This window comes from Pteropus medius, unplaced genomic scaffold (genome assembly GCF_902729225.1).
Source record: "Pteropus medius unplaced genomic scaffold, Ma_sr-lr_union100, whole genome shotgun sequence".
NCBI lineage: Eukaryota > Metazoa > Chordata > Mammalia > Chiroptera > Pteropodidae > Pteropus > Pteropus medius.
Window position 1 is genome coordinate 10,360,340 of NW_024347788.1, and position 24,094 is coordinate 10,384,433.

At 44.4% G+C, this 24,094-nt stretch overlaps 1 protein-coding gene and 1 long non-coding RNA gene across 2 annotated transcripts in view; one reads left to right on the forward strand and one right to left on the reverse strand.

Annotated features, from left to right (window-relative positions):
- LHFPL6 (LHFPL tetraspan subfamily member 6) overlaps positions 1-24,094 on the reverse strand; it is a 194,795-nt gene that overhangs the window by 60,038 nt on the left and 110,663 nt on the right. The gene's annotated exons all lie outside the window — the stretch shown is intronic.
- Positions 6,610-23,168, forward strand: LOC120614405 (uncharacterized). The gene is made up of 3 exons (XR_005655973.1): positions 6,610-6,732; positions 13,353-13,358; positions 23,158-23,168. It is a non-coding gene; the product is annotated as an uncharacterized LOC120614405 (long non-coding RNA).

Genomic DNA, 24,094 nt, shown 5'->3' on the forward strand with positions numbered 1-24,094 from the left:
CTGCTTTCACCGTGACACTCATACATTATAAGCCATTTTTCCTGTGCTGACTGGGGCACTGACAGTGCCATCACCGCTGGCTGAAACTGCAGGTGCCTTTGCACGAATCGAGGTTGTGGCACCGAGCTGTACAGCCGCAGTAAAGTGCACGCACTAGCGACCATCTAATGTTCGCCTCTGCACGCCTGCAATGAAAAATCGCCAGTGCCATGTCACTGAAGAGTATCCTCGATGAAGCAGAAAATCAATAGCTTTATTAAATGCTGACCCTTGAGTACATGTCTTTTGAATGTTCTGTGCGACAAACCGGCACATGGAAGCGTGACAGGTGTCTCGAGCTAAAGCGCTTGCGCAATTGATTGTTTTGAGTTTCAAACCGAACTAGCCTCATTTTTCCTGAAACGTCAAGCATTGTTCAGATGAGTATTCGGCAGATATTTTCTCTGCGGTAGGGAAAGTGAACCCGGCACTGACGGCATTTTTCGCCAATGATAAAATTTGAGTTTTCAAGTAAAAAATGAGGATTTTGGAAGATCAGTACTTGTTACGCAATGCTTGCCATCCATCTTCAGTGATGGCTGGCCCTCGCGGCTCAGTTCCTGCACTGCCCCTCTCTGTCTCTCCTCTTTGAAGTAGCTGGCCATTTCAGGTGTCTCCCACTAATGCTGCTGCATCAGTAACGGACAGGTCTGCACCTCCAGGCCTAATGATGCTACATCACGCGATGGAAACGGTTATGGGAATGGACCAGGGGATCTAATGATCCTCAGAGATAGATGTTCTTTAACTCAGGACTTTGTAAAGATTTGTTGAGGACGTGGCTCCGTAGCGTAGCGGTTAGCACATCTACTTTACACGCAGAAGGTCCTGGGTTCGTGCCCCAGTGGAGCCACGGTCCATGGTCTACGGCCATGCCACCGTCAACAAGCCCCATGTCTGATTTCGGAAGCTAAGCAGGACCGGGCCTCGTTAGTACTTGGATGGGAGACCACCTAGGAAGACCAGGTGCTGTGGCATAAATAATAATATATTTAAAAAAAAAAAATAAAAGACTTGTTGAAAATAACTTCTAGTTTCACAAATTAAAAACCGCAGAATGAGAGAGGTCAGATGAGCTCGCCGCCCAGCTACCAAGTTGGATCTTACTCGAACTAACAGGACAGTGCCCAGGCCCAGTGCAGAGCAGATGTCAGTAAACTTTTGTTACAGGATTCTTTGGAATCCCTGCCAGGTGGAGTGCCGAAAGAGACAAATAATCCGAACGAGTACTTCGGCGTTGACAGTCACCTCATGCCTGCTTTCCATAGTCTTCCTGACAACCCTTCCCAGGTAGCTATTCAATTGTGTGGTGAGTGCGTGTTTGGCACAGCCCACGCGTTAGCTGCAGAATAAAACAAACACGGAGTGGTCCAGTCAGAAGCCCGGCGTCCTCGATGGCAGCTCAGCATCCTTCAGGAAGACCCACTACCTCAGAGGACACCAGTGTTCCTTCGAAAGGGAAGCAGCCTCTCCAAAGCGGGTCTTCGAACACCCGCAAAGCACTGCAGAGCAGCTTTAAATTTAGGCTTTTTCCTCTGGCACATTAGGCTAACAGATGGATCTTCATAAATAGCATCACATTTGCATTTTTCTCTCCACCAAAAAAAAAAAAGAGCTAATAATCTTAGGAGAGGAATTAGAAAGCATCATTCCGTCATATATTTTTATTGATCCCGTTTATGATTTGTAGGCCGAGTCTCCTTTATGGTCCCTATTATTTCCAGCCCTCTCTTAGGAGATGGACAAGTTACACGTGAGGAAGCGAGCAGCGTAGCTACTCAGGGCACAAACTCGAAAACGCCTGTGGGATGGCACCGGAGGCCCTGATAGCGGAGGAAATATGCAGATGCGGGCACGGCTTTAAGCCCATGGGTGCATCTCCCTCCTGCGGAATAGGCTTATTCGCCTTTTGTGTACATCTGTGTGAGACCCCCGGCCTCTCCTCATGCCATATAGCTCCCAGCACTCAGAACCGCTCAGCTGAAAGGTGCCATTAAATACACAGAACCACTGAACGAGCTGCCCTCACAGGCATGCTCTCCTGGTCTACTGCTCCAGGGAGCAGCGTGGGAACGAGGGTGGCACACGGGGTGGACACAGGGTGGGACACGGGGTGGACATGGGGTTGCGGGGTGGCAGCAGCAGAGCATGGGGGAGCGGGAAGAGACACGGGGACATTGGGCATGGCAGCATCATGCCCCAGGGGATCTGGGCCAGCGTCACCAAGGACCACGTCCTCCCATCCCGCGTACAGCAGCAAACGTCTTGATAATCCCCACAGCACCCCCGGGAGGCCGCTGTCATCCTCACCTTGCAGGTGGAGAAACGAAGACTCAGAGAAGTGAAGCATCTTGCTCAAGTCCTCCAGGAAAGCGGCAGAACCGGGCTTTTCATTTGGGTCCTGTCCGACAGTGAACTTGGTGACCCTAACTAGTGTGCCGCGCTGACCGGCCAACCACACGCGATGGTTTCGTTCTGGTAATGGCTGTGCTGGGTTCACTCATATCCGATCTCCGTGATCAGTAACATGACTTTACAAGCCACCTGAATAGGGATGAGGAGTGTAATAGATGACCAGAGAACAGAGACGATAAGCTGGTCGTCTCAAGGAAACTAACCCTTGACCTTAAGCTCTTGAGGTCTGACTTCTACCAAGTCGGTTAATTAGCCACAGACTATCAAGTGAACACACTGGGGTCTGAGCTGACCGTGTGCAGGAGTGCGGAGCAAACGTGCTCCTGCCTGGCGTGAGCCTTCGCTTAGCACACCGCAGGCCTCCGAGCATCACGCCCAAACAGACGAGGCTGTAAGGGGACCCTGTGCTGTCACGTCGATGCTGCCGTGACGGCGCCCACGCGTCGATGCATCACGCCTCACTCTGAAGACGATCCATCTAGCCTAGAAATCGGGGTCTTTACAAGCAGAGCGGTCCCAGTGCCACTTCTTCATCACGTTCCTTGACCTCCGCCCCAGAGGCAAAACCAGACCTTTCATTCTTGAGTTGGGGCCACGGTACGTCCTAAATGAAAAGCAATCGCTCCACACACATAACTAACAGCATGCAGCTCTGTAAGCCCAGGAAGCCTGAGCAAGGAGTGCCTGTTGCCCCTGGCCTTTGGGGCTCTCCAGCACCCGAGGATGATCCCCACGCAAGGCTCAGTCCCGCCTACCCACTCCGCACCTGAGCAAAGTCACATAAGGGCTGGGCTCCTGCGGGCGCAGTCAGTGCGCCGCTGCTTTTGCCCGCCCTCCACAGACGCTCGATAACTTCGAAAGAGCTGGAAAGGGAGAAACAGAAAAGACAGGGGAAGGAGAACCAGACGAGAAGGGGACCCCGCCGGGGCTGCTCCCGCTTTCCTCCCCGCTCAGTCCCGACCCCGACATCTTCCTCCTGCCTGTCTGTGATTCCTTGCACCACCCTATTCGATCTCAAACCCCTACTCTCATCCGTTGCAGCCAGGCTCCCCCATAGCAATCACACGTTCAGACTTTGGGGAGCCCTCACCCCCTCGGGAGTGATGGGATCTCAAAGCTGCGGAGTTACAGTGCATCGGAGGGTGCATTTAATTTAGAAGTCTGTCTTTTCATAGAAACAACGTTCTCCGAGATGACTAAGTTTGATAAAACTGTTATGCAGGGGATGTTTTGCGTGAAATAGGCCTTCGTGTGCTGGCCTTAGGTCATAAATATCATGTCGATATTCTGAGTTCCAATGCTTCTGCGTAGGAGCCCTGCCTGTATTGAACTATGCTTATTTATTCTTCAAGTAGAAAAACAAGGAAGATTGCAAAATGCACTTCGAAGAGGCAGGAACGATGCTAGCGAAATAACATGGTACGCTGGAAAAATTCCGTAATTATGAAAGGTAAGACCAGGCATTACATCCACTACAAAGTCATCATTGGCTCCGACAACTCTATTTTTATTTCCTGTAAACGATGTACAGCTTTACGTTAAAACCTGCTATCACAATGGCTGGGGATCCCTCTAGATTCAGACATGGCGAAGCCTTATTAAGAGAAATCGCACGGCTATCGCTCTTTTTAACGGAATTTTTGGTTGCTCAAACCATAATTCACGAGAGAACTGTAAATCTGGAAAGGTGGTGGATTCTGATTCGCCGATGTGGATCTCACAAAATCATTTGGGAAGAGTTAAACCCGCTTGTAACAGGAATAATTTACTGGAAGAGCTATAATACATTCCTCAATGAGTTTATTTCAGGACAAAAAAAAAAAAGGAGAGTAATGCTGTTTTCTTATTTTTTTAAACAGGGAGAAAACTAATCGGATTACATTTGTCACGAAAGGAGCTTGAGGGGAACTTGGCCGATTGGGGTGGGCAGAATCCTGCGAGCAGATGCACTGGGACCCACTCATCCGATCTGCGAAGCACCAAACCTAGTCACACCCCCTAAAACTGCCTCAACCACATGGATGCAAGGAAGGCAATTTACCTCTAGCCGGAAGCTTTAATAGAGCCGAGGGAGATGCTGCTTGCCTCACAGTCAGAGACGGGAGCTTTTCAGTGGCATGTGATACCCCTTTAGAAACAGAAGTCCAAGTCCACCCTCTGGACCAAATGACCAGTGATACTTTCCCACATTTCCTGATAGTTACATTTAAGTATGCGCTAAACACGAATATGTTTGAAATGTACTTTAAGGGCAAACCCAAGAAATTAACACCCAATTCTAAATCAGAGAAGTTAATAAAGCAAATTTTACTTACATAAAGGACTAGAGTTATAATCAGTATTTCCTGCTATGTCAGTGAAGACTATAAGTGGGCATGGTATTAAGGATTATGAGAAAGTAATGTTGAAAGAAGAAGCATTTTTTTTTTCAAAATTGAAAGCACTCTGAGTTTTCTACAATATAATTTACAGAAGTCGATGTGTAGCTTTGCCATTAAAAAAAATGTTGAGACTGAAATACTAACAGTCGCTCCAAAGTGGAGAATTTAAAACGAGTCTGAATTTATGCAACACGCTGCCCTGCCTTTAATTTATATGGTGGAGCTTGTTTTTAGGACAGTATATAAGAGGAACGTAGAGATAAGGTGCCAAACCGTCCAAGCAGCTAAGCGTTCATTGCTGCGGACATCATTGGAAATTGCCCTGCACACTAAATGATATCATGCCAACCCAGAGATAATAAACTACATGTGGGAGTCAACTGCCAAGTCCACCGAGGGGAATGGTTAAGGGTTCAATGATTCGGAGGTGAAAGAAACACAGGAATTTCAAATTAAAATGGAATAATTTTATAATGTCTACCAGCGAGGCATCGGATTCATCTTCCCTGCTTCCTCATCGTGACGTCTCCTTTAGCCACGAATACTTACCTGGCACTCTCACATACTTGGCACATAACTGAGAATCAATGAGTCAACTCACAAAATTCAAGCGACACAGCTCTCCTCTGTCTTGGAGCAGAGGCTTCGACTTCACAGATTATTTGCTTTTATGCTTTACCTAAAGATATGATAAGCTTGGTGACCTATTTTCTGAATTCAAAGACTATTAGAAGCCATAAGTAAGTAGGTTCTATGAGAGCAGATAGAAATGATGGCCACAACAATAGAAGAAATGAAAAAAAAATCTATTGAAACCGATAAAAGTTTAAAAAGCACAACAGTCTGGCAGGGGCGATAAGACCTAACCCACAGTCAACAAATACCATTGGCATAACGGTATGACACGCGTGGCCAAAGAATTGATGGTCATTCTGATGAATAAGTCATTCAGAAAACTTAATATTTTGTTTGGCTAGCCCATTTCATAAGTCATAAAATTATTAATTCATTTTATAAAGGTATCCACTTAAAAGGCTCAAAACGTCTACATGTATGTGCGTATATGTGCGTGTATGCGTGGATTAGTATCTATTATCTGTCTGTCTGTCTATCTATCTATCTATCTGTCTCTCTATCTATCTATCTATCAATCATCTAACGAGAGAGATGCTTAGATTCTAAGAACTTCAAGCTGGTTTTGCCTGAATTCAATTTTCGATCAGTTACATACCTCGCATATTTAGCATAGCGTTTGGAATATGGAAATCATCATCATCATCATCATCATCATCATCATCATCTTATTAGTTACGTATTAAGTCCCCAATACTATGCTAGGCTTTTTTCATACATTGTTTATAGTTCTAAAAATAGCAGAGAAAGGTAGTCTTTTTCTCCATGTCCCCAGTGACAAAGCTGGGCTCAGCAAAAGTAGATGGCTTGGCCCAGAATCTAGACGGAAACACAGGACTGGCTGCTCCAAAACCCACACTCTCTCATTTGCCCTGGAAGCACTCAGTGGGTGGTTTCTTGATTTGAATCATTAAACGATGGGGTTTTGGTAGATCTGATTTAAGCGAATGCCGGTTTTGTAGATCAAAAGCAGTCAGATACGGCCGTAGCTAACAGTATACATTTCAAAGCCCTATGGACCACTTTGTAACCTATCTTCTCCATATTATATTTGATTTAGGCCAATTATAAAACTAGATTAGATTATAAGCATATAGCAACTGGATAGTGGGGACCCTGAAATAAAAAAATATGATTAAGACTCTAATGGAAATCATGGTGATGAAAAAATGCTTATGTTTGAAAGGTCGTATAGCGAGACCCGCACTACCACAAATTAACCACGAAGAGTGTAATCCTGACTCGCATGCACATTGGCTATTCTGTTTCTACTGCCCAGAAGATAGTTGCTTGTTGGCTTATTATCGCCCAGGAAATGTGCACCAAAGCTGAAGCGGAAATTATCAGGCGTCCCTCCCTGCCATGGGTTCCATTTTGTTAGTTTATTTATTTAGCAAAGGGGAGAGGGGAGATACAAATAGTTTTCAGAGCCAACGGAAGAAATTACTAAGTCTGCTCATGTCTCCAGTAAAACAAACAGCAACAACGACAAACATCTGCTTTATTCTGGAGCAACTAAGATACTGGATGGTTAGAAAAAAAATTAAACGGCATTATGATCTGGTTAAAAGTAAATTTCTTTCCGAGTTAGGTATATGCTTTTTGATCATCTTTTGAGAAACAACCTCCCTTAAACCTATTATGTATCCCAGCCAAAGAGAGAAAGCTATTCGTAAAAAAACCACAATACCAAATATTTACAGACTATTAAACGAGATTGTTTTGTACTAAAATGTATGTTATTCAGATTAAAGTAGTTCGTTTTTTAAGTACATAAAGCCGTTTATCACCAAGCATGTTATTATAATGGTAGTTTAATTCTTAACCTATTGTATTTGCATATGTCCTTGCTGCTAATGTCATCCTGCCAGTAAGTCTCATAAAGTAGGATTAAGCCAAATATGTTCTACGTTCCTGTTTGTTTGTCTTTAGTTACACCCTTCACTAATATTCTTAAAGGTTCAAGTATACTCAAACATTCCTGTTAAATTTGGGGGAGTGGAATCCTAGCTAAGCATAGTAATAAAAATACAGAAAGCAGAGACCTAACACTACATAAAGTATGTGTGTAAGTGTGTGTGTCCGCGTGCGTGTGTGTGTGTGTGTGTGTGTGTGCTGCTCTCTCTTGGGAGTAGAGAGGCTTCAGAAATATTTCTGGATGAGGCCCATGGACTGAATGGACATGGGCTTCGCGGAGCCCGAGAGGACCTCTGCACATTAAAAGAACAAATAGCTTTCTGTAGAAAATTCCTTCTGCAAAAACTACATTGAGTTGAAAAAAAAGGGAATATAAAACAGAGATCTGAAGAAGATTCAATGGAATGACCCCAGCTGGCCCCGGTCCCCACCAGGCTGCAGGGGGAAGTGTGGCAATCCACAGGGTACCTGAGATTTAACCCAGACCAAGCTTCACAGCAAAAAATCGACACGGCGAATTGTGCTGAAAACCCACCTCCATCCGGCCTAGAACATGGAGTACTGATAGAACTTAATATTTTACCGTTTGCCTGCAAAGAGAAACTCTTACGTACTAAGCCAGGGAGCCCAGGGTTTGACACGAATCGCCAAATTCAGAAATACGCCTTTCAATGTAAAGAGGCAGGGGTTATTGTACATTTTGGTTAGTGTACATGTAAAACCACAATTGCCGACATTGCAATAAGGTCTTAGAATCTGAAGTCGAGCGGCGAGGAACACGCGCCCCCTTTCTTTACAAAGACCAGGGTCGTCTCACCTGAGTGTTGGCGCGTGGGGTGACAGGCGGACGTGGACCGGGCTTAGATACGGCCCTTTACGATGACAAACAGACACGGATGTCTCGCACACATTCCTCTTTGAGTCTCCTCTTCAAACAGGGCGTGGAGCTGTTGGAAACTAGCTCCAGCCGAACGAAGAGGGGCAGGAACGCCGGCCAGCGCGCAGATGCGACGTTAACGACAGACACGTCCATTCGCTTCATCAACTGGAAAGGCGGTTCACTTATGATACGGGACACCCTGGTCCTTCTCTCTGTACAACGCCTGCCCTTTCCCTCGCTGGCTCTGTTCTCTATTCTGATCCCTCCTCTGGCTCTGTCCTCTGTCCTGGTCCTCTTTCCACAAGAGAGTGTACCCTGACTTCCACTCTGCAGAAGGCAAAAACGTATGTCCCAAAGACAGCTTGGGGAAGACCGGGATGCCAGCAACATAGTCTCCCTGGAATTCTGACCTTTCAAGAGCTTTTTATGGACACTTAGGCTACAAAGGAGCCTGCTGGCGTCACTCACCCATCTGTATGCACTGGGCAGAGGCACACACGAGGCATTCATCCTGTGGCTTTACCCTGGGCGGTGGGTCACTCTCCCGTGGAAGAGAACACGTGCTCGCTGGCGTTACTCGAAAAAGTTCGTTTAAGTGACGACATCATGGTTATGGCTTAAGACAGGGCTAGTTTACTTATTCGAGGAAAACACCTACGCAACATGGCCTTGAACGTGCGTGAGTTCAGTAAAAAGGCAGCATCAGGCTAATTAGAAAGATTAATTAAACCATATCGATTTTAGGCTTATGTAGTATTTTTGTCATCAGCCTTGAAGTACATCATGATGCGCATTTAAATGCGTGCACTGCCTTTCATTTAAAAACACAGAACCCTTCATCTTGACAAGCAAATAAAAACTTTTACATATCATGTTTTAAAAACTTTTATGTATCATGTTTTTTATAGCACTGAAATAAAAAAAATTTATGTTGACACTTTCATTTAATTTTTATTAAAACACATGGCATTGGCAAGACAAGTATTATTATACCCTGTCGAGCATAATGCAATGTGCGAAGAAGCTAAATGAAAATCAAACCACATAATTGGTAATGAAATGTATCCACTTCCGCCTCCTCACCAGCTGCCTGATCTGGAGCGAGTCCCTTGCCTCCCTTAGGGAGGCAGTCCATTCACTCACTCCTTGATTCAATACCAGGAGTACGTGCCGGACAAGACACACGGTCTACTGCAAAGTCTCCACCGTAACTGGAGAAGGAATTCAACAAGCAAGTCACGTGTATGAAACCTTAAAAGAAAAGATGTCTCTAACCTTCTCTTCAATACACTAGACCATTAACCACCAGAGTGAACACAGAAAAGGCCAAAGGCCAGGCCAGGTTTTGAAGGTGTGTGTGCACGCCTCGATGGACTTCACCTGGTTCTTCTGCTGCATCCCCCAGGCAAATGCAATTGATTTTGGAGTTATCAGCGGCTTCGAATGGGTCAAGCCAGCTTCTCTCCATCTCTGTGGATAATCAAGAACTGATGTAAAATTGAGAATTCAAGGAACATTAGATCTCAAATGGCCAGTATAACCTTCTAACCTGTCTCTGTTATAAATTATTATACCTGTGCAGGACAGGTGAAAAGCCCAGGATAATAAAAGCAAGATGACTGAAACCTATAGTTATATTTTAAAACATATTCCAATGCCATCTGCTCTTCTGGGTTAGTGACACTTATTTCTTCTCTATATATGTGTCCTTAGGTGTTGTAATCAACGGGTGGCTGAGTAAGAGCTGAGCTCAGTTTAAGGATAAAACTAAAATTCTTCTTTCTATAATTCCATTTTAACATCACCTGACTAACGTGGATGCTTTAAAGAACACTTTTTGTAGATAGAATGAACTCATTGTTATGTATACTCATCACTTTTGACTTCCTAGTGATAACTGTTTCAAGAGTGGAGATACAACATGTTCATCCCAAAGGTCACAAGGTATATGACTGCTGGCATTTTAACGCATTTGGGAAGAAAAAATAAATGTGATCATTGTACCACTGTAGAGTGTCCTTCATATTTTTCTTCTTATTATTGTTACTTTTGGAGATTCTGTTAGTAAAAGTCAAGGGTTTTCAGTTTTTAAATGTCTAAATCGTTTAATAAAATGCACTAAGCAGCCAGAGTACACAGAACTCTGCAGCTGAAGCTGCTCCAGACTGGGGAGCAGCAGCGGCTTCTGACTCAGTCTGAGTTGGTGACTGAAGAATACGGGAAATAGCGGCAGTTACAGTTTCCAGCAGCGCGCTCTGCAATAATCGAACAGAAAGTTATCCTCCGCCCTCATCAGAGAGAAAAAGGCACGCCTCTGTTGTCATATACCGTCACCATGTATGTAATAACCGATGCGCAATTCAATTACTTAGATAACGAGCCCCATTTTCCATTCTGTTAAAAATGATGAGCGTTATTCTAAATTTCCAAGAGTTTCATTAGTTGCAGAGAGAGTAGACGTGCGAGTCACAGCAGCAATGACTCCCGCTCGGAAGCCTAAGGAAGAAACACAGTTTAGGAGAATAACCTGATTTTATTTCACTAGGCTTCCAAGTCTCTCGTTAATTCTCACGGTAGATGTAATGTATTGATCAAATGTTCCAAAGCATTTACTTCTTCGGCTCTAGTCATCAGTAGCAAATAAGAGTACCATGTAAGAGCGTAGAGAAAAAGAAGCTGTTTTTCTAACTCCATTAAAATCGCACAAGCAATACTACTGTTTAAATAAACGACACTCAGGAAAAATAAAATCATCATAGAAACTTGATCAAATGTGTGAGCCATAATGTGTGTGCATGCACATGTGTGTACACACATGCATACTTCTGAAACCCACAGCAGAGAAAGAACCATCATTTCCTAAACACTCTACAAAGGACGCAAATATATTCAACGTGATCCTTGGTTCTTATTTTGATGGCCCGAGGCTGAACGTGGTAAAAGTCAAAATGTGTTAGGATGGTTAACGAGCAAATAAGAACACTCTAACAGCAAGCGAGGGAAGGGGAGAAGCATCCCAAGGGCAAAAGCCATTGTTGACGTCATATCTAGAAAAGTGTCAATTTCTCGAAGGTGCTTATTCACCAACCTCAGCCAAATCTTCCTGGGGATAACTTGTGACTGGCATAAAACCAAGCTCTTTTGGAGACACACTCTTAGGGGTTACCTCTGCATTTTGAAAAAATATACATATATATAGAAATAGTGCCAGTCCTAACCAACTCCTTAAGAAACAGAGGAAGAAGGAACGTGTCCCAACTCATTCTATGGGACTTGTGATATCTGGTTCTGAACACGCCAGGACTTCACACGAAAAGAGAACTAAAGACTCAGACACCAAAGACTAACACAACGATATTATTAACAAAACATTAAGAAACCGAAGCCAAAATATAGAGTTAGTAAACTATATCATGACCAAGTGGAGTTTATCCCAGGAATTCAAAGCAGTTAATGTAATTCGCCAAGGTAATTCAATGAGGGTGAGGAGACTTTTCAACAAATAATGCTATATCAGCTGGAGAGCTGCATGGGAAAAACACAAGAATTTTGACTCTTGACTGCATATTACTTTCAAAAATTAAGTCTAAATGGTTTGCGGACCTAAATATAAGAGCTAAAATGAGAAGAAAATATTTTTAAAAATTGTGACATTGAGTTAGCTAAAGATTTCTTAAACAAAGATTCCTTAAGCACAAATTATAAAAGGAATTGTGAAAATGGATTTCTTCAAGGCTAACACCTTTTTAATTTGAAAGATACAGTTAAGAAAAAATACAAGCAACAGACTGAGAGAAAATATTTGCGAAACACTTCCAACAAATAACTGCTATCCAGAATATGCAAAGCGCTCTTACAATTCAAGAAGACAATTCAATTAGAAATGAGCAAAATATTTGAACAGACATTTCGCAAAAGATGGTAGACAGATGGGCAATAAGTACGTGAAAACATGTTTGATGGCACTAGTCATGAGGGAAACGTAAACTAAAACCACAGTGAGCGACGAGCACACACTCACTAGCCTGGCTGTGGTTAAGGAGACTGATATCGTCAGGTGCTGTCGAGGATGTGGCGCTCTCATACGCTGCTGCTGAGAATGAAACCGATTCTTTGGAAAAGAGTTAGGCAGTATCTTACAAAATTAAGGAAATACCATTCAACTAGGCAATTCCATTCCCAGGAACATCCGAGAGAAATGAGAACTTAAGTCTGCACCAAAGCAGAAGCACAGTGACCAGAGCGGGGAGGTGGAGAGGGGCTGTGGTGGGGGCGGTGAGGAGGGGAACTCAAGTGGGGCGCAGGGGGTGGAGAGGGGCTGTGGAGGGACGTAGGGGGTGGAGAGGGGTGCAAGGAAGCCTTTTAAAATGAGGAGGTACTTTACATCTTGATGGCAGTAGTGGCAAAACAATTGTACACGTTACCAAAATTCATCAACCCATGCCCTTAAAGCGGGTGAGTTTTATTGTATGAAATACTTTAATAAATAATACTTAAAATTATATATTTTTCTTTACCCACTACCTTTTGGGAAAGAAAATGACACAGTCCCCAGGAAAACTGCCACAGGATAAGTTAAGGTTTTCAGAGGAGAGCAATTAGAAACCCAGGCCCTAACATGTACAGCCCAGCCCAAGCAGACTGTCTTCCAACAGTATGAATATCAGCCAGTAGCCTCTTATTTTGTTGAAAAATATTCATCAGGAAAAAAGGAACTGTAATAACAGCTGTTTGGGGGCACATTCGATTACATAATGGAGAAAGAGCTTAGTCCTCAAACAGACTTCCAGAGGCAGTCTGCGTTAGTAGACCTTGGGGAGCAGAGGAAGAAAGAGTGGGAGGGAGACAGACTGGAAGGGGCGCTGAGGGGAGGCGTGGGGAGAGAGCGCTGCCAGCCAGCAGAAGGCACGGGGAACAAATAACCCAGCGAGACATACCAGCGGAGGAAGGAGGTGAAGGAAAAGGCAGAGGGAGAACTGAGTGGTATCAAAGGAAAAACCGAAGAAAAACAGATGTGAGAATGAACATCGAGGTAAATAAAAGCCAGCAGAGGCAGAAACCACGTGGAACAGGGAAGAAGAGAAAAGGAAGATGTACAAAGTAAGAACGAGGAAAGAAAGAAATGTAGGAGGCTTAAGACCTCCAAATTTGGATGCAAATGTGAGATGTGAGGCTGCCAGTGTCGTCTTGCTGTGAAATTCAAATATTTTAAGGAAATACCAGAGAGATAACTTGAAGAATTTCTTTCCAGATGTTCTCAACACAATTTTCTTCTTTCCTTCTTTGAAATGTAAACTTCCTAGGGCCTTTCGAAACCCTATTTGGCTCCCCACAATTTAAGTAACTCAGTTTAAAAGCATGGCTTCTCTCCTAAGGACGTTGAAATGTATACCTTATTTTTATAATTCTTTTAAAAGATTTCAAAATATTTCTTAAGTGATTTGACACCGTGAAGCAGAGAAACAAGAGGGAGATATATTACAAAGATATACCTGTGTTTGGTTCTATCAGAAACTGTTGGACAAATCCCTTAATTTCTGCGTGTGTATGTGTGTGTGTGTGTGTGTGTGTCTGAGCTCTGGGGACACAAAACCACAGGGGATCAGCTCCGCTCATGGCGGGGACTGGTTTGGAGGTATCTATTTATCAGTACCTTTCAGTGTTTTAACATGAAAGAGAAGCAGCTATTGACCGTTCTATCCTCCAATATGCATCCTTTTTAGTCTAAAAGCAAGACCTGCTCTCCTGTGGGATTTAAGCCTTTTTGAATACAGCATTTTTTTTTTGCTTATACACAATTATTTCTCTTCCCATTTCCTAAATGTCACGTCTTCACAATTCAGTTTGGAATTTTAAAACTCAGCCTGACAAGACAGCCTGAGGGTCCTTCAGAGTTGAGGCCGTAAACACCATCATGTGAATTTAAGGATAATCACTTGTGGCAACAACAAAAGCTCCAACAGCCTAAAATACATATACTCTCAGAGAAATGTGTCTCTCCTTTTAGGAAAGATTCTAATGTATAATAAATTGCTTAAAGTAGGTTTGAAAATATGCTAACTGATGTTGGCATATCAGCATACCTTTCAACTCTTTTAGATTCTCGCCATTATCGGAAAGAACGCAGTATAAGAAGATCTTTCCTTTTTTTTTTTTAAGAAAAAGATTATACACCTTTATATACCTGAATCCTTCCTCTTCTTAACTTACTTTCTGCTATTCTGTAGCTCTCCTGAGTATCTGTGCAAATTCCTCTTTTCATGCTATGACTGATCGATTGCAAACTGGTTTCAACCAAAACCTCACAGGGGACCCTCGATGGCTGACTTGACACCGCCCTAGAAGCCATGCAGCTCCAGAAAGAGCAGAGCTTCCGTGTACCTTTATACGAGTCGAGGCTCAAGAACCTGGTGGCTGGTTACCTAAAGCAAGATCGCCAGAGCCCTCCGATCCAATCGGGAAGGAGCGCCGATCCTTTCCTTTGAGAGAAAGACCACATCCCTGCCTGTGGGGAGCTTTCCTTTCATTTTCTCCTAGTGTGTTCCAACGACTGCTCAAAAGGAGACACTTGAACAGGGACTGTGGCGCCAACACTCACAGGAGGTTTGCAAGACGACACGCGTGCCGGTTCCAGCTTGCGGGAGAAGAGATGAGAACGCAAACAAGCAGCTCGCCCTAGCTCCGCAGCATCTTTCAGCCATTCGGAACTGACTTCTCGAAGACCGCTGGCTGGTTTTGACTTCCTTGGTCAAGAGACAAGTCTCCCTGGGAACTTACTGAGGAAGGGCGCACGTGTTAAAAGTCTGAACCCATACCCAGCATTCGCTGGTGCTTCTAGCTGGAATTTCTTCTTCCCTTAATACGAGCTTACTGCAGGCACGTGTCCTGTCATCAACTAGTACCATTTTTTTAATCCCGGAATTTATTTTTAAGAGTTAGAAATCTCTCAGAACGGCAGATGGAAGAGTAGATTACCATTTGTAGAAAGAAGCCCTCTGGCCGAGTCTGTCATCCCGGGATCATGCGAAGTCAGTCCCCCCTCCCAGATCCCTGCTCAGCACAGGTGGGGCTGACTCTCGGGGACTCATAGCCAGTCTCTGTCACCAAACCGTGCACCCCTAACTCTCTGTGGATGGAGCAGATGCCAGCCGCTGACCCCTTTTCCCTCACCATCTCCCTCTTCAGAAAGCCCAGGGATGACTTCAGACGGAGGACAAGAGATGACTGAACCCTCAGAAACACTCCCCAAGGAGCTATTGCTCAGAGTGTCACTGCAAAACAGTGCTCTCTGGATAGACCTTTTGGTCTCAGGCTAAAATTCCTTTGCTTTGGATGCTTTTTCTTTCTTTTCTCCTAACATGTGAATTTAAGGATAATCACTTGTGGCAACTCGTGTCCTTCTGAATCGCGTGCACCACGCCTTTGGGAAGTTTTCGTGAATTGCAAATGCCTGGTTTCTGTTCTCGGTGACACGGTTTTCAATATGTTTAACGTCATTCTCCTGAACAAACATTTCCTAATTGTACCATCTGATCCATATAAAGTTGCACGTCACTTGAGAACTTTTAGAAAAGGGAAGGAACCCGTATTAAGCAACAAATAAATAACACATAGGAGGCTATGCACTTTCCACTACTGTCTCTCCGTGGAGTGGGGAATGGACATCACTGCCACCATTTTATAGATAAGGACACAAGTTCGGGTAAGTTTCACGAGTGGTACAAGGCGGACGCAAGAATCCAGCCCGACTGTGTGTGACTCCAAGGTCCTGTGGTGTCCTTTCTTTTCCTTATTCTGACCCTGCGAAAGCCTCAGGAATCATGGTGTTGTGAGGACAAGTCATCCTGAAGGGCTCAGGATCACCCTTCAGGTCATGGTTGGGAGTGCTCCCACGGTGCCATCCTCAAGAAGAGGTGAAGCCCAAGACAGCTGTCATAACGTGCGCCATCGCTGGCTGACGCCCTCTGGCCCTGCGAGGAGGGACCAACGTGTGTGAGCCGGGAGGGAAGGTAGCTCCCGAGGGAACTGTACACCCTACACAACTGTACTCTCCCTCTACCTCACCCACGAAGCTGCTGCAGGCAGTGACAGGAAACAGGTGGCATCAGTGCCATCAACTCGAATGGAGAGATACTATCGGGAGTGGTGGGCTGAAGAGATTCTGGGCCGTGATACAAGTACCAAATCCACGGGCAAGGCCTCCACGGCCCCCACTCTACTTCTGCTCCTGACATGGGTCTGGCCAATGATTTCAACCTCGCACGACTTCAGTCTCCCTGCCACTGTCCCCGCAGCTTCCCCCGACCGTAAAGAGATTTTGTTCACTGATGACTTACACGTTATCGAAAGCGGAGAAGCCGATGTCAGATCTACAGTGGATCCTACCATGTTTGCTCCGCCGGTGTTAGTGGACCCTCAGAGCCTTGGCTCAGATTATAAAACTATTTAACATGCCCCAAACTCTCCAACATGAACTGATCCGGTCTGTCTGAATTATCCTATTAACACATACCTTGCATACGAATATTAATTTGGGGTAAGGCTAAAGGTCATAGTATCTTAATCTCTAGATGGGTATGGGTGGCCGGCCTTGAGTCACCTTGTAGATACGGGGACTCTACAGCTGGATGACAAAGGTCTGACATTTCAGCCAGAGCCTTTCTATCAGGCGAGTTAAGAGAAAGGGGTGCGGGAAGGCATGGGGCCTCACAGTTCTCATTCTCTGGAGTGGGGGAACCCCTTGTGGTTACTGGCTTCCTGAGGGCTTCATAATTGGCCACGTTCGAACTGGCCACGTGCAAATTCACAAATCCCGGTGCGTGGACCCGCCGATGATGAGCACAGCTGTGGACAGTCTGAGCCCCCCTCACCCCTACCCCTCGCCCCCCGCTCAGCTGGCCACAGGAGTTCCAGCTATGCAGACTGAGCAGCCTAGATCCACTGGTGCTGACTGGGCACGGAGGCCTCTGCTGGGGTGTGGGGGCCCTCACGTGGCTGTGGACAAGGCTACGGCCAGAACTGGAATTTGGGCTCATGATTTAGACGGTCACAAACTCTACCCAAGTAAAATATGCCAGACAGATGGGGAATTATAAGCTAGGAAAATATTCCAAAAAGGTGAGTTTTCAAGTAGGTCAGTGATGTACATTTCTTTCTTATAAGCTCTGCGATGACATAGTTCATTCATTAGGACTCAAAGGAGTGACACATTAAAAAAAAGTCTCCAGTACTGCACAGAAACACCAGTGAGAAAAAGCGGATGAGATCAAATTAGAAATGACATTTTGGGGCCAATAAACCTTTCCGGTGGTAATTTTTATACAAATCAATGAACTGAGGGCCTGATGCTAGCAAAGACAGCCTATGAAAGAGCCAAGAGTAGTCATCATTCCACATTTGACCTTGGCCCACAAAGTGAACGCAGCCAACTGAACAGGAATGGAAGTCAAATGAAACTGAAGATAAACTCATAACCCTAATGGCTGCTAAAGACAATGAATATTGAATTTTGGATGAACTGTAGTAGTTGACTCCATATGAAAAAAATGCATGTTAAAAAAAACAACAATATGTTTTAATACCAAATTGCTACCAAAAAAATGTAAAATAGCCCAAATCTGCAGTTCTTTAATTCTATTCAATGAAGTGTATTAACTGAAGATGCAGCCAGGTCTGATTTATTTCTGTAACATTCGAAAGGCTGAATGTAAATAAATTCATATATCAGAAAAAAAAAGACAGTCTTTAGAAAGTCTAAATGTCTCGATTTGAGTTTTAAATATTTAGTCATTACAGAAATAAAGTATGTGACCTATGTCCAGAGACCTGGGAGTTATGTCCTTGTTTCTCTCCTGAACCAATCAATAACACACCACGAGGAGAAACACGGCCTTAACTATTATTCGAGCTAATTACCCCGGAATGAGATCTCGGACTCTCAGACCGAAGGGTCCTTCAGATAATTAAGTGTATAGTGTACCTGGGAATCCTGTCTTCTCACGGGCACTTACTAGCCAAGGGAGGACAAAGAGCCAGTTACCGTCAGGGATGGCCGCTCTCAAACGACATAAATCAGGCACCAGAATTGATTCACTAATTTTAGGAGTAAAGACAGATTTGGTTACTATGGCGATGAAGGAGAGGTTGACGTTATCACCTGAGAGAGTCCTAATTCTCACCGGATTTCACAGAAATTAGAAACCACAAAGAGAAAACGCCCTCCAGGTTATTGACTGTCGCCATAAAATAATAATACTTTGCAATCACTTCTCTTCTGAAGCGATTAAATGGCTTTACCAATACTAATTTTTAGAGTGTCCTGAGCCGGCTACTGGCATCCCAATCGATCATTCACGAGACGCTCAGCCAGGCAACTCCCAGACGGAACAGGAACGTGAGTAAGAGCCCAGAGGTGCCGGGGTCTCCCTGTCTCTGCGGCCTCTCAAGAACTCACTCTGCTAATTTGGAAACTACTTTCCCAACACATCCAAGGGTTTCAAATATCTGTTACCCAATGCATGCGATTTTGGGTTAAGGACGACCACAGGCCCACTGTCCTCCGATCGTACCCCCGGGTTGCTGCCCTCCACACCGGCATCCGGAGGAACGATTGGGAGCCAAGCACAGCGTGCTACCAGGGATGCTTGTCCGAAAAAGACAAACTAGGAAATGACTTCCTAACCCTTGTCTGAAAATATTTATCTGTAGGAAAAAAATATTAAACCTATCCTACATGGTTTCAAGGGGTAGAATTGCAGGGTTGCCTGAGAGAACAGAGGCAGCACACCCCAAAGATCTAGGTTTTGAATCAGCATGAAGAAAGAAAGAAGTCGGCAGCATAGAGAGAGGGGGATGGAGGAAGGAGGGAAGGAGAGAGGGAATGGGGAAGGGAGGGGAGACAGGGAGAGAGGGGGGAAGGGGAAGAGGGAGAGAGAAGGAAAGAGGAAGAACCAAGGGAGACAGAGAGAGAGGGAGGGAGGGAGGGAGGAAGGAAGGGAGAGAGAGAGGGAAAGAACGATCCTTTCGCTGAGACATGGTCCAGCACAGGACGGTGATGACACATTAGGATGTTAGTTTGGAAGATTTGCTCCCACTGCTCATGGTGGCTTCCTCTAAAATCCTGTGACTGTCGTCCTAAGTGTGGTGCCACTGGGTACAATGTCCATGCCCTTCCCTGGAGCACTGCCCTCCGTACTCTTTGAAAAAATATTTCCCTCTCGGGCGCCAGTGTTTTGATCGGGTGGGCTCCCTTTTATGGAGAAAAGGCCACTTCTCCCCCTTCTTCAGCTCTGCATCTTTCAACTAGGACGAGAGATTTGCAAAAATTACTTAGGAACTCTTAAAATGCTTAGCTAAAATATCCGTATCCAAGTCTGTTTGATTGATTGATACATTTCCCTAAGGTCCTCTCAATATTGCCACATGATTCTAGACACTCCCAGGTTGAGAAAAATGGAAGCCCAATCGCGACAGGAAGAGGGGAGAAGACCTTCTGACTCGGAGTCGCGTGACCCGAGAGAGAGCCGCGCAAATTTGTCAGCAAATCTGGACGGTGCGCTGGGCACGTACAAAGAACAGCTGTGAGAAAAGCAGAGGTGGCTATTTCCTTGTGTTTGTACCTCGTCGTCTCCCAGAGATTCGAAGTATGATGCATACGGTGTCGGACGTCACGCGCTTCACAAGCAACAAGAGAAACGAAATCAAAACACGTCGAGGGTCCTCGCTCACCCGGTGCACCGTTACAGACATAATCTAACTGATGCTTTGGCGCCCGGGCTCTGCCCTCGATGACCTGGGCTCAGTCAAGACTCGGTCAATGACAAATCAGGTGACCCTAGGTAATGCGGGATGTCCGCTCAGTTCCAGCATCTAAGGCGCTTGCTCTTCATTCATTTCTCTGCATAAAATCAATAATCAGTGAGGTTGCAGAGACCCCGGGGCTTATCAGCAAACGCTTTTCCTGACCGAACCTCTTAAGCATTTATCATAGGATGACAAATTACCTTTGCCGTTCTTACGCAGGTTTCCCTAAGTACTTTTTAGGTACTTTAAATAGATAAGGGCTCAGCATAGAAATTCTGTACTATAGTCATCCATTTGCTTTACCCTTAAGTCCTACATAACTTCCTACGCACTGATCCTTGTTAGTGACAGAGTGATGGCGACAACATGGGTCTGCCACACTAAAGAAACAGAACATGAGTTGTGGTGAAATCGGACCCAGACCTAGAGAGATGGGGACTCTTAGTGACAGAGGGACCGTGGCTCCATCCTTCGCCACCCCGTCCCCGCTCCGCCACCTTGATCCACCTGAGAGTCTCGGGGTTCTTCCAGAGCCCGTGATTCCTGTGTGGGTAGCACGTCTTATTCGTAGCTTAATTCCTAAGGTTTAGTACAAGGCCTGACGTATGGGAAGCCCTCCTCGGCCTCTGCGGAAAGAGCGAGTTCACGAATCCCCTCCTAACCACCCTCTTGCCTGCCACCAACGTGCCTGACCACCACGTTGCCGTGATCCTGACATTCTACGCCAGCAAAGTCTTCCCCAAGCACCGTCATCCTTGACGTTCTTGAAATGGCACCTTACTGCTGTCTTTGTTTTTTTCACCGCTCTAAACCCGGATCTTCACGGTTTTCTCCCGTAATGCAAACTTCTTGATGAGCTGGTCTGTGTAAGCCTCGGCATTTCTGATGTTCCTTCATCGCTTTTCTCCTTACTGGCTTTCTGAGAACTCTTGATTCTTTAACTCATTCCTCAGAATCATTCGGGTCTAGGGAGTAAGTGGGGCCGCGGGTCCTTGGGCTCGGCTCCTATTCATCGTCCTCTCGTGGTTCATCGAGTTCTGGCTGGTTCCTGAAAAAAACGCTGACTGATTTCCTTACCTGCATCGAAATTTGTGAAACATCTTGACACTTACATCACCAGCACAATGCTTCTGATATAGCTCTTTATCCTTGGTCATGTCCTAAAGATACTATCATGATTCACACTCTGAAGTTCATCAAGATTATTTACGGTCCCCCAGGAAATTCTCTGAATCCAGCTTCCTGATCGAAAATATCCAACATTATCCTTTTACAGTCTCATTAGCAACTACTCAGGACTTCCGTAGACATGATAAAAGTTCTCAGAGGAAGAGGAGTCTTCAATACTTTTTCCTCTCATCAAAAAAATCTCAATTTCTTAAGAGAATTAACGTTATGATCTGCATCTTCTTTCCGCCATTTGTACAGTTGGAAGATGTGAAAATGTGAGGAAAAAAACCTGTAACAGGTTCAAAATTCATCATCCTCTGCAAGTAAATGCCTAAGCATTGTTCGCTACGCTAGAAATGTTTTAACTAAGTTAGTGTGCCTGCAGCTAACGTACCTGTGTGAGGCCTAGAAGAATAGTATCGTTGGAGAAAAACCATCCTTACAAAGACGCCAGCTGTCAGTTAGCAGTCACTGTAGCACGCTGTGTGCGAACCCTCTCGCCAGGAGGGCCATCATCCAAGCTCTGGGAGTCAGACTCTGCCTTTTGTCTCTCGTCCTCTCAACAGCTTCTTCCCCTTTCTTCTCTACCTCTCTCCCAACTCTCCACCCTACCATACACACACGCCTGCACCACCACCATACCTTGGGACATAAACAGCAGCTTATGCCACCAACAATCAGGAAATCAAAAGCACTCCCTAAAGTCCTTCAGGTCGTCCCCTCTCCATCACATGCAAATGCACCACTCCAGCTGTCTCTTTACCAACGTGGTTCGGGGTCCTCTCGCTCTTTCCTCCTCCCGGGATGCTGATGTCTTTCTTCATCGTGTTTCGCTCCTGTAAAACTGGGGGCATATGAGGCTCCCAGGATGCTCGTCTACACCCGGAAACAACCCTGAAATCCTCCCTCCGTGGCCCTGCTTCTTCCTAGCCTTCAGAGCAAGCTAAGGGGAAAGTAGCCAGCACTGAAAAGAAATCAGGAGGAAGCCATCAGCGGGAAATGATGTAATAAGCCCTGGCCCTGGACGACCACACAGGCTGATGGGGTGAACTCGTAGCGGACAGTTATAGTTTTTGACTGACAAAGTGAGCTACACCTGTCACCTTACCAAAGTGAAACAGAAACAAAGTATAAGTAAAGTAATTTCACAAAGCCTTTGCTGAGTATTTACCAAAGATGAAACGCCACGTGCTGTCTCTTTCTCGAAGCTGTTCTAACCAGTGTGGTCTCGCACACAGATCATACTGTGATGGCATCGTCACGATCACACTGTGATGGCATCGTCACCACAGGAGAAGCACGTGCAATGCAAACGAGAGCACAAATCACCAGCAGTTAATTACGCCCGAGGGAGAGTCGAAGGAACATAAGGAAAGAATTGCAAGAGGCAATATTTATCTCCAGAACCTAAAGCGCAATGGCATTTGGAGTTGAAGAACCAAGCTAACCATTTCATCCTTCTGCTCACTTTTAAACTATAGAATCAAAGTCAAAATAGGTACCTACAATAAGAAATCCTTTAGTAAAATTTCGCTAGACTAAATGAGCAAATTTTCTTCAATATCTCTCACATCGAATGTAAGATTTAGTGCTGGGCATATTCAAAGAAGTGCAAAGGAAAACCATTCGATATGTTTAATTTGTTAAGAAAGCTCCTGCCCAATTTAGGGAATGAGCTTTAATTTCAATTTAATATTTAGCAATTTATTCTGTTTATATTTTGTGTCTTTTCACAGTCGACTTTTTAATTATCATGTGTGTCAGTTTTCTTTATGATAATTAAACATTGAAAAGGTAATCTCTTTTAACTATAGATGCAGACTTGAAAAAAATCTCAATCGGTCAAAATAAAAAATTTTCTTTTGAGATTTAATGGATTGCATTTCGGCCATGCAGCCATGCTGCTAATTTACTAGGCAGCGGAAGAGACAGTCCTGTAAATTCTTGTCCAACGATACATGAACGAAAGATTTTATCTTCTTTCTGCAAACTACACAGAAAAGCCCGATTCTTGGTCCAACAATGTTCTAAACTTATATAACGACATTTTATAAATTGAAAGGCATTATCTAAATCCTGGATGATTATTAATAATAAATAATACCTGTGCAGAATTTTAAAAAACTGAAGGAAGAGGAAGAATTGGCCAGCTCCTCTGGCCAGCAGAGGTTATTTCAGACGAAGGAGGCATATATTTCTATCATTTCCACCTTTCTACCTGGAAAACATCACTGAAACCTATTCCTCCCTCTCCATCCTAACTGCCATCACTTTATTCCAGATCCTCAGGATTTTCTACTAGAAGTTTGTTCATAATGCATTCCCCGGAGGGAATTCAATGAGGTAAGAAGTATTGCCCCTTCTTCAGTTTTTTGGAAGCGTTTGAGAAGGATAGGTATTAAATCTTTGTATGTTTGGTAGATTTCACTGGTGAAGCCATTTGGTCCTGACTTGTTTTAGGGGAAGTTTTTGATGACTGTTTCAATTTCCTTACTGTTGATTGGTCTATTAAGATTTTCCAGTTCTTCATGGTTCAGTTTAGAAAGGTTATACATTTCTAAGAATGTGTCCATTTATTCTATGTTATCAAATTATAGCCTTTCATAGTATTTTTGTCCAGTCCTTTGTATTTCTTCGGTGTCCATTGTAACTTATGGCCTTTCATTTCCGATTTTGTTTGAGTCTTTTCTCATTTTTCTTTAGTGAGTCTAGCCAGAAGTTTGTCAATTTTATTTATCTTTTCAAAGAACCGACTGTTTGTTGCATTAATTTTTTTCTACTGTCTCTTGTTCTCTATTTCATTTAATTCTACTCTAATTTTTATTATTTCCTTCCCTCTACTGACTTAGGACTTCAT